We start from the raw sequence: 14,221 nt of genomic DNA, 5'->3' as shown, positions 1-14,221 counted from the left end.
CCCGACGTCGGACGGCATTATTCTTCCTTTCCTCCGGGGCTCTGCTTCTTCCTGTGAGATCGCTGGCTGTCGTCATGACGACAGCTGGCAATCTCACTTTAGAGTCCAGCGTCACCCGAAGGATGGAGGCATAACTGCTGTGCAGGAGCCAGGGAGGCGAGTGATTGCTGGGGTTGTGCAGATCTCCCTGGCAGCAGGATTTTTTCCAGGTTTTAGGGTCTGAAAGGGTGCAAAAAAATTGTACGGCCTTTAGACCCTAAAATCCAGAAAGAATCATACCGCCAAGGGGGTTAAAGGGTGAAACTAATGCTGGGAATACACCATACAATTTTGTGTTAGATAGATGGTTTGTTAATGATAATTTCCGACATGTCCGATCTTATTTTTTCTCGTAGAAGTGAATGGAAATAGATAAGAAAAGATAACAGAATCACATCGGAAATCGATCGTAAATCGATTGGACAGAAAATCGACCGAAAAAACACATTGCGTATTACCAGCATTTAATCATGTAGGTGTCTGCTCAAACAGTCAGAAACAGACTCCATGAGGGTGGTATGAGGCCCCGACATCCACAGGTGGGGGTTGTGCTCACAGCCCAACACCATGCAGGACGTTTGGCATTTGCCAAAGAACACCAAGATTGGCAAATTCAACACTGGCGCCCTGTGCTCTTCACAGATGAAAGCAGGTTCACACTGAGCACATGTGACAGACGTGACAGAGTCTGGAGAAGCCATGGAAAACGCTCTGCTGCCTGCAACATCCTCCAGCATGACCGGTTGGCAGTGTGTCAGTAATGGTGTGGGGTGGCATTTCTTTGGGGGGGCCACACAGCCCTCCCCTTGTGAGACCATATGCTGGTGCGGTCGGCTCTGGGTTACTCCTAATGCAAGACAATGCTAGACCTCATGTGGCTGGAGTGTGTCAGCAGTTCCTGCAAGACTAAGTCATTGATGCCATGGACTGGTCCACCCGTTCCCCAGACCTGAATCCTATTGAGCACATCCGGGGACATCATGTCTCGTTCCATCAACCAACGCCATCTTCCCGTAGCCCTGCTCTGCCTGCCGGAAGGCTTAGGTCAGCTGCGGGCTGCGGCCGGTGAATTGGCAGTGCGGAATCTAATAGACGCCACGGCCAGTTCACCACATGGAGGGGGGGGGGGGGGTCACACAATCTGGTGGGGGGTGGGCACGGTGCACCCTTCCTCACGCCTAACCCCCGCTAAAAAAACACTCATTATAAGGTGCTGAATCATGTGCTGCCGGGAACCAGAACTTTGCTGCAAAAAAATGAAACGTACACACACTCCCCCTCCGCAAAAAAATTATAGTTACTCCTGAATTTCTTCTTTGGCGTCTGCTTGCTGATATTTTCAATGGAATTCAGTGGCAGTGCTTGGGCTGCTCAAATCCGGATCCGGGAGAAACCCTGATATAGCTATCCAGATATCTCCACGCGGCGGTCATGTGACTACAAACACTTACTCCTTCCGGGTTGAAGGAGGAAGTGTTTGTAGTCTCATGATGCGTGTGGAGCGCATCGTGGGAGGCGCCAGGGACGGACGAAGAAGACGTCAGACAGGTAAGCTAGACCCCCGCCCACCCCGCACAGATTTACTGGGAGATATCTGGATAGCAACTATCCGGGTTTCTCCCGGATCCGGATTTGAGCAGCCCTAGCAGTGCCCAACTTGTCCAGGAGCCGAATGCTCATGAATTAATGTGCTTCAAACTATACAATACTGTAACATGACTACAACTTTGTATGCATGTTGGAATTTGAGGGGTTTGTAAGTAGGGGACTATCTGTATATTGGATTCATGCTGTGCACAATGTTAATGGAAATGTTTATGTTTTAAGTAACAAAAACAGAGTTACGCTATGTCAAGCGTTTTTTTGAGTTTGTAGAAACCGTGCGGGTCCCATGGTGGAATATATGAAGCACTCACATGCTGGTTTGTGCTGGGTCAGCTGCTGAATTCGGTGAGAGGCTTGACTATATTGGGGTTGATTCACTAAACCGTGTTATGACAAATAGCACGCCTTATCAAAGATAACACGCCTTATCAGAGTAGCATCGCGAGCGCTATGAACTTATGCCTTCTAATTGGCAATGGCACTTGTCCTGTCCTGAGCCCCTGTGGGTTCGTAGCGCTCACTATACTACTCTGATAAGGCATGTTAACTTTGATAAGGTGTGTTATCTCTGATAAGGCATGCTATTTATCATAGCACGGTTTAGTAAATCAACCCCATTGTGTGAAGGCGCACTGGGTGCGAAACAGGTATCTGGGAGCACTGGTGATGTGGAGTGTGACATTTACTGTACAGTATCACACTATTGCTGTGCATTTTTTTCTCCCATATCTGCATATGAGTACTGAAAATCTGCTGATGAGAAGCAAGAGAATATACTGGCGAGGCCACAAACGCATTTCCTGATCTAAATTGGTCGGCCATATGATCCGGTGAGCGTATATGGTTTTAATGTTTTATGAAGGTCACCGTCAAGGAAACTATATGGTACTTTGATATTAATGTGTATTGGAGACTGGTTTATTGATTATTATTTTTTGAGTAGTGTCGCACTACTTGTTAAGCTGAGCAATGTATTGTTGTTGAGCGCCATTGCCTTTCCATTAACAGGTAATTACGTAGAGATACACACTCTTTGGCATTAGACGATCCATGCAAGATTGTGGACTGTATTTGCAGATCATTCTGTTTACTGTTTGAGTTAGGAGCGCGCAACTTTTTTTCATTTTTTCTAATGCTGTGCACATTGACTGCGGATGCAGTGGAAAGTCCACAGCGCCAACACTGCAACAGAGTGTCTTGGCTGTGTCCATTGCATAGGGCATGTCATACACAGCACTGCCATGTACAACAAGTCCACCTTGTATTGTTCCGCTCACTGCAATGGACACATTGCGGTCAGGAAGCTGATTTCAGACAAACAAAGACCTGCAGCGCCTGCAATTATGCCGCTGCAAGGCTGTTAACTAGCCAACTCCGCCATTGCCACAGAACACCAACCCTTCGCTCACTCCACTGGCTGCCCATAAAATGGAGAACTCTGTTCAAGATTGGCTTTTTGACATTCAACTCCCGGCACAATCTGGGCCCTGAATATCTGAAGGACTTGTTGCAACTGCATCACACCACCCACAATCTTAGATTAAAAGGACCTAATAACTTGGTCACCCCAAGAGTCCACCTCAAAACCTTTGAAGACAGAGCGTTCTGTCATGCTCAGGGCCGGATTTACCATAAGGCACTGTAGGCACATGCCTACAGGTGCCTGAAGATGGAAAGGCGGGTCACTCCTCTCCCCCATTGCCTCTCTCCCTCCATCCCTATGCAGAGTCCTGATGAGAGTGTAAATGAGAAGTTACTCACCCAGCTCTCTGCATTCCACTGATGAGATCTCCCTTCAGTCAGGGGCACTTCTAGCTACTTAACACTGAGGTTTCTCTAGCTACCTAATAGTTGAGGGCACCTCTAGCTACTGAATACTGAAGGTACTTTTATATTTAGGGGCGCCTGTAGGCTGTAGCTACCGCTGATGGGCAAGGGAATTAAGGGGGAAGTGACAGCTTGGCCAGCCAGCACACTTGCGGTGTGGTTCGGAGAGGTTTGTAGGTCCATGGAGGGCGATGTCTAAGGTGCCAGGTCCTCTGTGCCTATAGGCTCCTGTGCGGTAAATCCGGGCCTGGTCATGCTGCCCCTACACTTTGGAACTCCCTGACACACCCACTCAGGACACCTCCATCCCTGGAAGCATTTGAGTCCAAACTGAAAAGCCACCAGTTTAGTCTGGTATTTATGAACACCTGACTATCTCCTCTGTAACACAGCCCAGCCTGCAATCCTGTATTAATCTGAGACACAGCTACGCACTTTGAGTCCTATTGGAGAAAAGCACTTTACAAATGTTATTGTGTATGGTTTAGTATTATGTGTGGTTGACACATTCACACATTTGTGAACATGAGGTTGCATTACAGAGAGTTCACTGCAACCAGGAGCATAGCAATAGCCATAGCAGCCACTATGGGGCCCTGGAGCAGAGTGGGCCCAGGTGGTACTTGATGTTGTCATTATTAAGTTTCTTGTGTTCCTTCTCCCTCTCGCTTTGTATAGTGCCCATGGACTATAGGCAATGTGGATTGCAGGAGAATGTAAATTGCCCAATGAACTCCTATCCATAGGGTAGGGGCAGGTGGCATTGCTGAAGAGTGCCTCCATCTTATGGCTCCATGAAAGTTTTGCTATGGGGTCCTATAATCTCTAGCTACGCCACTGACTGCAACCAAAGATTTTTTGAGGTTAGGGATGTGCGTGTAATAAAAGCATATGAGAGCATCTTTCACACCTACACTGAGGGAACCTAGCATCCTAACATCCGCCTACCACAGCAAGCATTCTCACCCCGACACACACACTCCTGAAGGCTTATCCCACACCTATATCACCTCCCACTACATCTTAACCTGGCTCACAGCAAATGATTCAACAGCGGGAGAAATTGCTGCAACAGCTCAATGTTTAGGACAAGTTCTGATCCACTTATCCCTGAATCGCATACATCAAATAAGGGTGCCAGGAAAAAAAGGGCTCTACTTGAGCCCCGAGGAACACAGTTAAGTTGGGGGTGACCTGGGAGGGCCCAGCAGCCGGCCCTGCATTTACTTTCCTCCATGGTCGGGTTTCTGAAAAGGCCATATAGGCCCAGGCCTAGGGTAGCTGCTGCCCGAGGGGGCAACTGAACATGAAAGAGAGGTTGCTACACATGGAACAAAAGAGGCCATATGGAAAAAGAGGCTGCAAATGGGGAGCCAAACATGGAAGAGGGGAGCTGCTGCCCGAGGGAAACTGTGCATAGAAGAGTGGGGCTGCTGTACGTGGATGTTACGCATGGAAGAGTGGGCTGCACATGGAAGGAGGACACAAGATAGTTGGCTTAGCATCTTAGTAGACAACACAAAAAACATTTATTTTGCGTTTCTCTCTAGGTGCACTCAAAATGCCAGAGCTGCAGCCACTAGGGCACGCTCTATAGGCAGTAGCAGTGTTAGGGATAAAGGGAGGGGGGACACCAAGAGCCCAATAGTGTGATATTGTATAGATGATAATTAATAATGAGTAATATAACAATTTAATACTCACAAACCAGGGTTACCATTAGGCAACCACTGTGAAGGCAGGTGGGGAGATTAACCTGACCCCACTCAGGATTAAAAGTCGCTCTCTGTAGATGGGAAGAAGATGGGTACAACCCTCCACCAAGGGTGGACTTAGCAATATGTAGAAGCTTTCCAGAGGCGCCAATAGAATAAAAGTCACTTAAATGAGCTTAAAATCGATGGGGCAGTGGTGGGCCTATCCCATCCATGCAGACAAAGCAAACAAAGGAAGGACTGTGGCATCAACAGTCAAACAACAATTTATTTATACTCCACAGTAAAAATAGGCAACGCGTTTCACGGGCTCAATCCCGCTTCATCAGGCCAATCAAAAAGGAGCATACAGCTGAAAACAAAGTGTCAGAGGACATAGTGTAAGGCAGGTTTTGTGAGTATCACTCATGTTCACAAACAATTCAATGTCAAAACATAACTATATGAACATCAAAACATATTCAGAGGTACTTATTATGCAACACTCTTAAATCATGCAATTCTATGCAAAGTGATTTTATGCAGAACATTTTCCTGTAGAAAACTCGGGATTTAGCCTATTAGCTCTACTGGCCACTGTATTCCTTTTGCTTTTGATGCAACAGATATAAATAGAGGTACATTTGATCAGGTGAATAAATGCATGTAAATTAATATGTTCCTTAATGGATCAAGTTGTATATAATAATAAATGGGAGCTACCTGTTGATTCCGTATTGGGTCTAAATTTAAAGAAAGACGGGGGAGGGCAAACGTGTCACCAAGAGAGGTAAAAACTTATTTGCAGCTAAAAGGATAAAGCGTAAAAATATATAGAGTAAAAATATGGAGTAAGAATATAGAACAAAAATATAAAGTAAAAAAAATATATATAAATACACATATTATTATCTATAGAAAATAGGGCAAACATATGTATTATTACCAGGGTGAGGACGAGGTCAATCAAAGTATAATAGTACTAGAAATGGTAGTGATAATGATCTCTGTTAAACAATAGAACAATAAGACAATCAAACAACAGACCAGCATTGCCTGAACACTGGCTTACCTTATCAGCATCAAAACCACACTGAGCGCCTCTGTAATCACATAGAATGCTCCAGTGTCTTAAGAAGGGGGAGTGTAAGCTTTTGCACCAATCAGCAACTGCCATGTGGAACGTATGATGTCATTGCTGTGGGGCGGAGTAGAGATGGAAAAGTACCAAGTGTGAAAACTTACACACTGGCGTGATGGCTGCTGCCTATAGCGGCTAGATAGTGTAATGGTCAAGGGCTCTGCCTCCGACACAGGCGACCCAGGTTCAAATCCCAGCACAGCAAGCCAGCACCCAATTTAGTTTTTGGACATCAGTAATAATGAGGTAAACAAACATTTTGGAGAGTGAGGGAGATAACGTGGTAATAAAAAGTTTATAAAAAATATGTGTAAATAATAATAATAATAATAATACTACAAAAAATATAAAAAAATAAAAATTAAAAATTAATAATAGTAATAATAATAATAATCATCATAATAATAAAAAGAGAGCGACATTTAAAAACTATAGCGGCTATATGTGGATCCAACATTTAGTAAACCTTTTCCAGTACTTCATTAAGTCCTTCTGGAATAAGGGTTTTGAGTACTTGGATCCAATACATTTCTCTTTTTTTGAGATTTTCATGGGCGTTGGGTGAAGTCTCACCAATAGAGTCGATCAAGGTTATGGAGAAGGAGTCTGGGTTACTGTGGTGGTGTGAATGAAAATGCCTGGAGACACTGTGGAAGGGAAATTTATTTAAGATGTTTCTCTTATGTTGTCCTATCCTGTTACGTGCCACTTGTGTTGTCCTGCCCACATACTGGAGACGACAGGCACAGGTTATGACGTAAATGATATATTTTGATAGGCAAGTGTTGTTCTGTTTGATGGAATATTGAATACCTGTGGCTGTGGAATGAAACACTGGGGTATTGGTAACAAACTGGCAGGCAGAACATCTGGGGCTTCTACAAGGGTGAGAGCCTGGTTCGATCGGGGACATGGTAAGAGTGGGAGCTGGAGGTAGTGTATGGAGACGACTAGGGGCTAGGAGATTCCGGAGATTGGGAGCTCTCCTATAAGTGATTGCTGGTTTGGATGGTAAAATTGTTTTGAGATGGGGGTCTTGTAGAAGTATTTCCCATCTATTATGAAGAATCTTTTTAATGTTTTGATGTTCTTTGTTGTACCTTGTGATTAAACGTGGTGGTGGGTCTGATGTGGTCGGAGAGGAGGACGGTGGAGCTAGGTTCATAGATTTTGCTCTCCGACTAGCGTCTCTAATCAGTTTTCTAGGATATTTACGAGCTGTGAACTTTTTGGTCAGTAATTTAGATTGTTCCTCATAGTCAATATTTTCAGTACAGTTGCGGTAAATACGTTTAAACTGACAATATGGGGTATTGAGTGTCCATGGCCGGTGATGATAACTGTTAAAGTGGATGTAGTTATTGGAATCGACTGTTTTAAAAAAGGTTTTGGTTTGAATGGTATTGGACTCGATGAAGATGGTCAAGTCTAGAAAGTCAACGGTTGTGGAGTGATGATGTGACGTAAATTCTAGTCCGGCTGAGTTACTGTTGAGAAGTTGAATGAAAATGGGGATAAGGGATGTGTCGCCTTTCCAAATGAAGATTAAATCATCTATGTAGCGCTTGTAAAATACAATATTATTGATGAATAATTGATTGTGTTGTAGAAGTTGATTTTCCAATAGGCCCATTGTAAGATTAGCATAAGATGGTGCAAATGAGCTGCCCATTGCAGTACCACTAATCTGATGATAGAATTGGTTATGGAAAGAAAAAACGTTATTTTCCAGAATGAATTCAGTGCAATGCAATAAGAATTGTTGTTGAATAACGGGCATGGATGGAATCGTGGAAAGGAAGTATTGAATAGCTGAAAGTCCAAATTGGTGTGGGATGTTGGTATAGAGAGAGGATATGTCACAGGTGAGCCAGTGAAAATCGGGGGACCAATTTATGTCGGACAGGAGCTGTATGAGATGTTGAGAATCTCTAAGATAGGAGGGTAGATTACGGACCAGGGGCTGTAGGTGTTGGTCTAGAAAACGTGATAAATTGCTGCTCATGGAATCTATCCCTGCTATTATTGGCCTACCAGGTGGTTTTAGGAGATTTTTATGTATCTTGGGTAAGTAATAAAAAAAGCAGTGTTAGGGAGACTTGCCCAAGGACTCCTTACTGAATAGGTGCTGGCTTACAGAGCATGAAAAGCCGAGATTCAAACCCTGGTTTTCTGTGTCAGAGGCAGAGCCCTTAACTATTACACTATCCAGCCACTACCATCCTCGCTTTCCTCAGTGAAAGTAAGAATGGCTGCCAGTTCCCCTGTTATGTTCGCCCTGCTTTCCAACACCACTTGTACATTGCTGCTATAAGCGTTATGACTGATGGCTGTGGGTAACAGGAACAAATACTTTCCACACAAGAGAGTGGACTAAGTGATAGCTGCATCACTCTCTTTAAAGAAGAGCTATACAAGGGCAACTGAAGGCAGGTATCCTAATCCTGTCACCAGTATCACATGCCAGTATCACATGGTGACAGGAGGCCAATGGGAGCGGCTTGGTGAGGGAGGATGGAACGGACACAATTTGTGACTCTGGATGGAGTCTGATTCCACAGACACCCTGACACCTAAAATATAACAGTGTCGGAGCCGAGAAAATGACATTGAAGTCACAATGAAAGGAACATATAAAACAACAACACGTAAAAAGGACAACTGAAATGAGAGCTGGAGGCTGTAGCAGGTACAGTAGAAGAGAAAAGAAAGCACAGAGACACCGGGAGCCCTTATGGTGTATTATCTTTGGACAAACGACTTAAAAAATAGGAGTAGTGGTACTCACAAGCGTGGGTTGCTGCAGAGGCAACCACTCAATTCAGCAGAGGAGGAAAACCCGTCCCCACTCGGTCTTTACCGCGGGTTGTCGCTGCTCCTTTGGGAAAAAATTGTCACTTCGGATTCGTCGTGAAACCATCCCACTCCGTGGGATAATATACAGTGGTATCGAAAAAAGTAGGAGGCGCCCTTGTAGTGTGCTTTAAATTCACTTTGTGTTTATAATTATGTAAAAGGATTTGCCTACCTTATAAAAGGAGGCTTCACTTAGTAGAAGTAAAAACAAGGAACACCAAGAGCCCCAATAGTGTAATATGTACTGGTAAATGCTTACTAGATTGAGTAAATATTAATACTCACAAACCAGGGTTACCATTAGGCAACCACTGTAAAGGCAGGTGGGGAGATTTTCCTGACCCCACTCAGGAATATGAAGTCGCTCTCTGGTAGATGAGAAAAAAGGGGGTTCAACCCTCCACCCAGGGTGGACTCAATATTATGCAGGAGAACAGAGGCGCCAAAAGGATAAAAGGAAGCTAAATGAGCTTAAAAACCAAATTCTTGGTAAATAGAGGAGGTAGTGGTGGACTTACCTCCTCCAAGTAAACACACAACTACTGTAGTAAAGACAGTCAATATATTTTATTTATGAACTCCAAATATGCAACGCGTTTCGCAGGTTTGATCCCGCTTCATCAGGCAATAACAACGGAGCAATAGCATATGTGGTCAGTAGAAGAGCCAGGCACCACAGGGGTGACTATTGTCCGAGCACCCTAATCTGACCTGAGGAAGCGGTTTGCACCGCGAAATGCATTGTCTGAAGTGCTAAATGTCAATAAAACTACCTGATTCTTCTACTAAGTGAAGTCTCCTTTTATAAGGTAGGTAAATCCTTTTACATACCGGTAATTATAAACACAAAGTGAATTTAAAGCACACTACAAGGGCGCCTCCTACTTTTTTCGATACAACTGAAATGAGAGGGATGTGGAAGCTGACATATTTATTTCCTTTGAACAATACCAGTTGCCTGGAGGTCCTGCTGATCCTCTGCTTTTAGCCATAGACACTGAACAAGCATGCAGCAGATCAGGTGTTTCTGACATTAATGTAGGATCTGACAAGATTACCTGCATGCAGCCAAATAATCAGCAGGGCTGCCAGGCAACTGTTATTGTTTAAAAGGAAATAAATATGGCAGCTTCCATACACTTTAATGGGAATCTGAAGTGAAAATAAGTTTATGATATGCAGGTCCTTCTCAAAAAATTAGCAATAAAAATAAATTGTGATAAAGTTCATGATTTTCTGTAATGTACTGATAAACATTAGACTTTCATAGATTTTAGACTCATTACACACAACTGAAGTAGTTCAAGCCTTTTATTGTTTTAATATTGATGATTTTGGCATACAGCTCATGAAAACCCAAAATTCCTATCTCAAAAAATTAGCATATTTCATCCGACCAATAAAAGAAAAGTGTTTTTAAAACTAAAACAGTCAACCTTCAAATAATTATGTTCAGTTATGCACTCAATACTTGGTCGGGAATCCTTTTGCAGAAATGACTGCTTCAATGCGGCATGGCATGGAGGCAATCAGCCTGTGGCACTGCTCAGGTGTTATGGAGGCCCAGGATGCTTCGATAGCGGCCTTAAGCTCATCCAGAGTGTTGGGTCTTGCGTCTCTCAACTTTCTCTTCACAATATCCCATAGATTCTCTATGGGGTTCAGGTCAGGAGAGTTGGCAAGCCAATTGAGCACAGTAATACCATGGTCAGTAAAACATTTACCAGTGGTTTTGGCACTGTGAGCAGGTGCCAGGTCGTGCTGAAAAATGCAATCTTCATCTCCATAAAGCTTTTCAGCAGATGGAAGCATGAAGTGCTCCAAAATCTCCTGATAGCTAGCTGCATTGACCCTGCCCTTGATAAAACACAGTGGACCAACACCAGCAGCTGACATGGCACCCCAGACCATCACTGGCTTTGGGTACTTGACACTGGACTTCAGGCATTTTGGCATTTCCCTCTCCCCAGTCTTCCTACAGACTCTGGCACCTTGATTTCCGAATGACATGCAAAAGTTGCTTTCATCCGAAAAAAGTACTTTGGACCACTGAGCAACAGTCCAGTGCTGCTTCTCTGTAGCCCAGGTCAGGCGCTTCTGCCACTGTTTCTGTTTCAAAAGTGGCTTGACCTGAGGAATGCGGCACCTGTAGCCCATTTCCTGCACACGCCTGTACACGGTGCCTCTGGATGTTTCTACTCCAGACTCAGTCCACTGCTTCCGCAGGTCCCCCAAGGTCTGGAATCGGTCCTTCTCCACAATCTTCCTCAGGGTCCGGTCACCTCTTCTCGTTGTGCAGCGTTTTCTGCCACACTTTTTCCTTCCCACAGACTTCCCACTGAGGTGCCTTGATACAGCACTCTGGGAACAGCCTATTCGTTCAGAAATTTCTTTCTGTGTCTTACCCTCTTGTCAATGATGGCCTTCTGGACAGCAGTCAGGTCGGCAGTCTTACCCATGATTGTGATTTTGAGTAATTAACCAGGCTGGGAGTTTTTAAGAGCCTCAGGAATCTTTTGCAGGTGTCTAGAGTTAATTAGTTGATTCAGATGATTAGGTTAATAGCTCGTTTAGAGAACCTTTTCATGATATGCTAATTTCTTGAGATAGGAATTTTGGGTTTTCATGAGCTGTATGCCAAAATCATCAATATTAGAACAATAAAAGGCTTGAACTACTTCAGTTGTGTGTAATGAATCTAAAATATCTGAAAGTCTAATGTTTATCTGTACATTACATAAAATAATGAACTTTATCACAATATGCTAATTTTTTTAGAAGGACCTGTAATAATTTGTATGTGTAGAACAGCTAAGAAAAAGAACATTAGCAGCACAGAAATCAATCTTGTATTGTTTTCCAGTACAGGAAGAGTTAAGAAACTTCACTTGTGATCTATGCAAAAGAGCTTCTCTGAGCTCTCCAATCAGTTTAGTTGGCTACAGTGCTGTTTTCTGAGGTACTTCTACTTCAAAGAAACAGTGACAGGCAGCTTCAGAAAATATTTTTACTGCAGGGAAGTTGAAAGGGTTATTAGCCCTGCTCTGTTTCATAGTTTAAAATACAGTGTGGTTTGTAAATTGCGAATATGATAGAATGATGCAATGCTATAAAAAAAAAAAAGGCTATACACCTGAAAATAAAAACATGAGACTCTTCTCTTTGCTCGGAATTGCGAGAGTGTACAGTGATTTTACCGCGATAATCTCTGGAAAATCACCCACCCAAAACGTTTTGCGACCCACAAGTGTGAATATACCCAAAAGTGCCCATACACTCATCAATCTTGCAGATTTGATTCCTCTGCTGGAAATCAATCCCTTAAAATGTCAGCTTGATCAATTTATGATTGATTTTGACTAAAAATCAATTGAAAGTATCGATCAGACAGGATGAAAAATGTAAAACAATCGGGGGTGGGCAAGAGCATTGGCAGGTTGATGGCCTATTGAAGGGGTAGGGAACCTATGGCTCGGGAGCCAGATGTGGCACTTTTGATGGCTACATCTGGCTCACAGACAAATCAGTAGGGTTGATTCACTAAGCTATACTACTTAAAGAGACTCTGAAACGAGAATAAATCTCGCTTCAGAGCTCATAGTTAGCAGGGGCACGTGTGCCCCTGCTAAACCGCCGCTATAGCGCCGCTAAACAGGGGGTCCCTTCACCCCCAAACCCCCCACTGCGACACTTGGTCGCAGGCTTGGTCGCTCATGGAGGCAGGGCTAACGGCTGCAGCCCTGCCTCCAGTCGCGTCTATCAGCGGCGCATCGCCGCCTCTCCCCTGCCCCTCTCAGTGAAGGAAGACTGTGAAGGGCGGGGGAGAGGCGGAGATACGCGCTGACAGACGCGCGTGGGGCAAGGGTGCGGCGGTTAGCCCTGCCCCAATGCGGAAGCGCTCCCCGGCTGTATCGAGGGGGATTTGGGGGTGAAGGGACCCCCGTTAAGCTGCGGGATAGCGGCGGTTTAGCAGGGGCACACGTGCCCCTGCTATCTATGAGGTCTGAAGCGAGATTTATTCACGCTTCAGACTCTCTTTAAGCAGCACAGCTTAGTGTGGCAGCGCAAGTAAAGTAGGCGCGCTACTGCTGTAGCATGCACTACTAACTTACTCTCGCTCCCCCCAAAACTAACGGACGCTCTAATTGTTCCACCCTGGACCAGTGACTTTGTTGAAAGAGATCCCTGCACTTTCATTGGCTCAAAAGGCTACCTGTCACTTAACAGGCAGCCTATTGGGCCAGAGTGCGGGGATCTCACCCTTCAAAGTGAATCAACCCCCACGTCAGCTAGCTAATTGTACAAGCTGTTAGTCGGTATTTCTCCTATCTGGATCTCGGGGAAACTGCTGATGTTTCTGAAACCCAAGAGAAGCTGAAGACTTGTCTGACACTTCTGCTGCCCGGGGGATCAATTGTATACACATCACCGTAGCAACATGGACGTGAGCCCTCTGCTGCACATGCACACTGCGCCAATTTGAAACATATTGTATGGCTCTCACAGAGTTACATTTTAAAATATGTGGTGTTTATGGCTCTCTCAGCCAAAAAGGTTCCTGACCCCTGGCCTATAGCTTTGCACTGCATCCAACAGTGCAACTCTGCAGTTTGATCGATTTTCAATAGATTCCCTGCAGGAATCTATCAGAAATGTATTGTGGAAGGAATCGATTGCTTCTGAAGCGATTCTTTTTAGAAAGAAATCGATCCTTTTGGGACATTGGGTGGAAATCTATGTGTATGGACAAGCTCAAATATTTAAATACTTATTCTTTTCAACGCAATGTAATGTATTACACAGTACCGGTTATTATTATTATTAATAATAATTATTATTATTATTATTATGATAATAAACTAGTGAAAAGTGAGGTAAAAATTGCTGTATTTGTGCCAGTACAATGACTTCTGTAAAAGAGAAATGCAACTGTGTTTAGCAATCTTTCAAAGTGAAATTCTTCTCATTTATGAAACTGTGAAGGTATAGTAGTCGAAAATGTAACTTCTGGATCTATATTTATAAAAATTACCTGTACTAACATGTAGATTATTACTTT

General features: G+C 44.0%; 1 protein-coding gene across 6 annotated transcripts in view; it reads right to left on the bottom strand.

Moving 5' to 3' along the window:
* MAST1 (microtubule associated serine/threonine kinase 1) overlaps positions 1–14,221 on the bottom strand; it is a 156,169-nt gene that overhangs the window by 73,397 nt on the left and 68,551 nt on the right. The window lies entirely within an intron of this gene.

Source organism: Hyperolius riggenbachi, chromosome 3 (assembly GCF_040937935.1).
Source record: "Hyperolius riggenbachi isolate aHypRig1 chromosome 3, aHypRig1.pri, whole genome shotgun sequence".
In the NCBI taxonomy this organism is placed as follows: Eukaryota; Metazoa; Chordata; class Amphibia; order Anura; family Hyperoliidae; genus Hyperolius; species Hyperolius riggenbachi.
The sequence above is the reverse complement of the archived record's forward strand: the minus strand, read 5'-3'. Positions and strand labels throughout refer to the sequence as shown.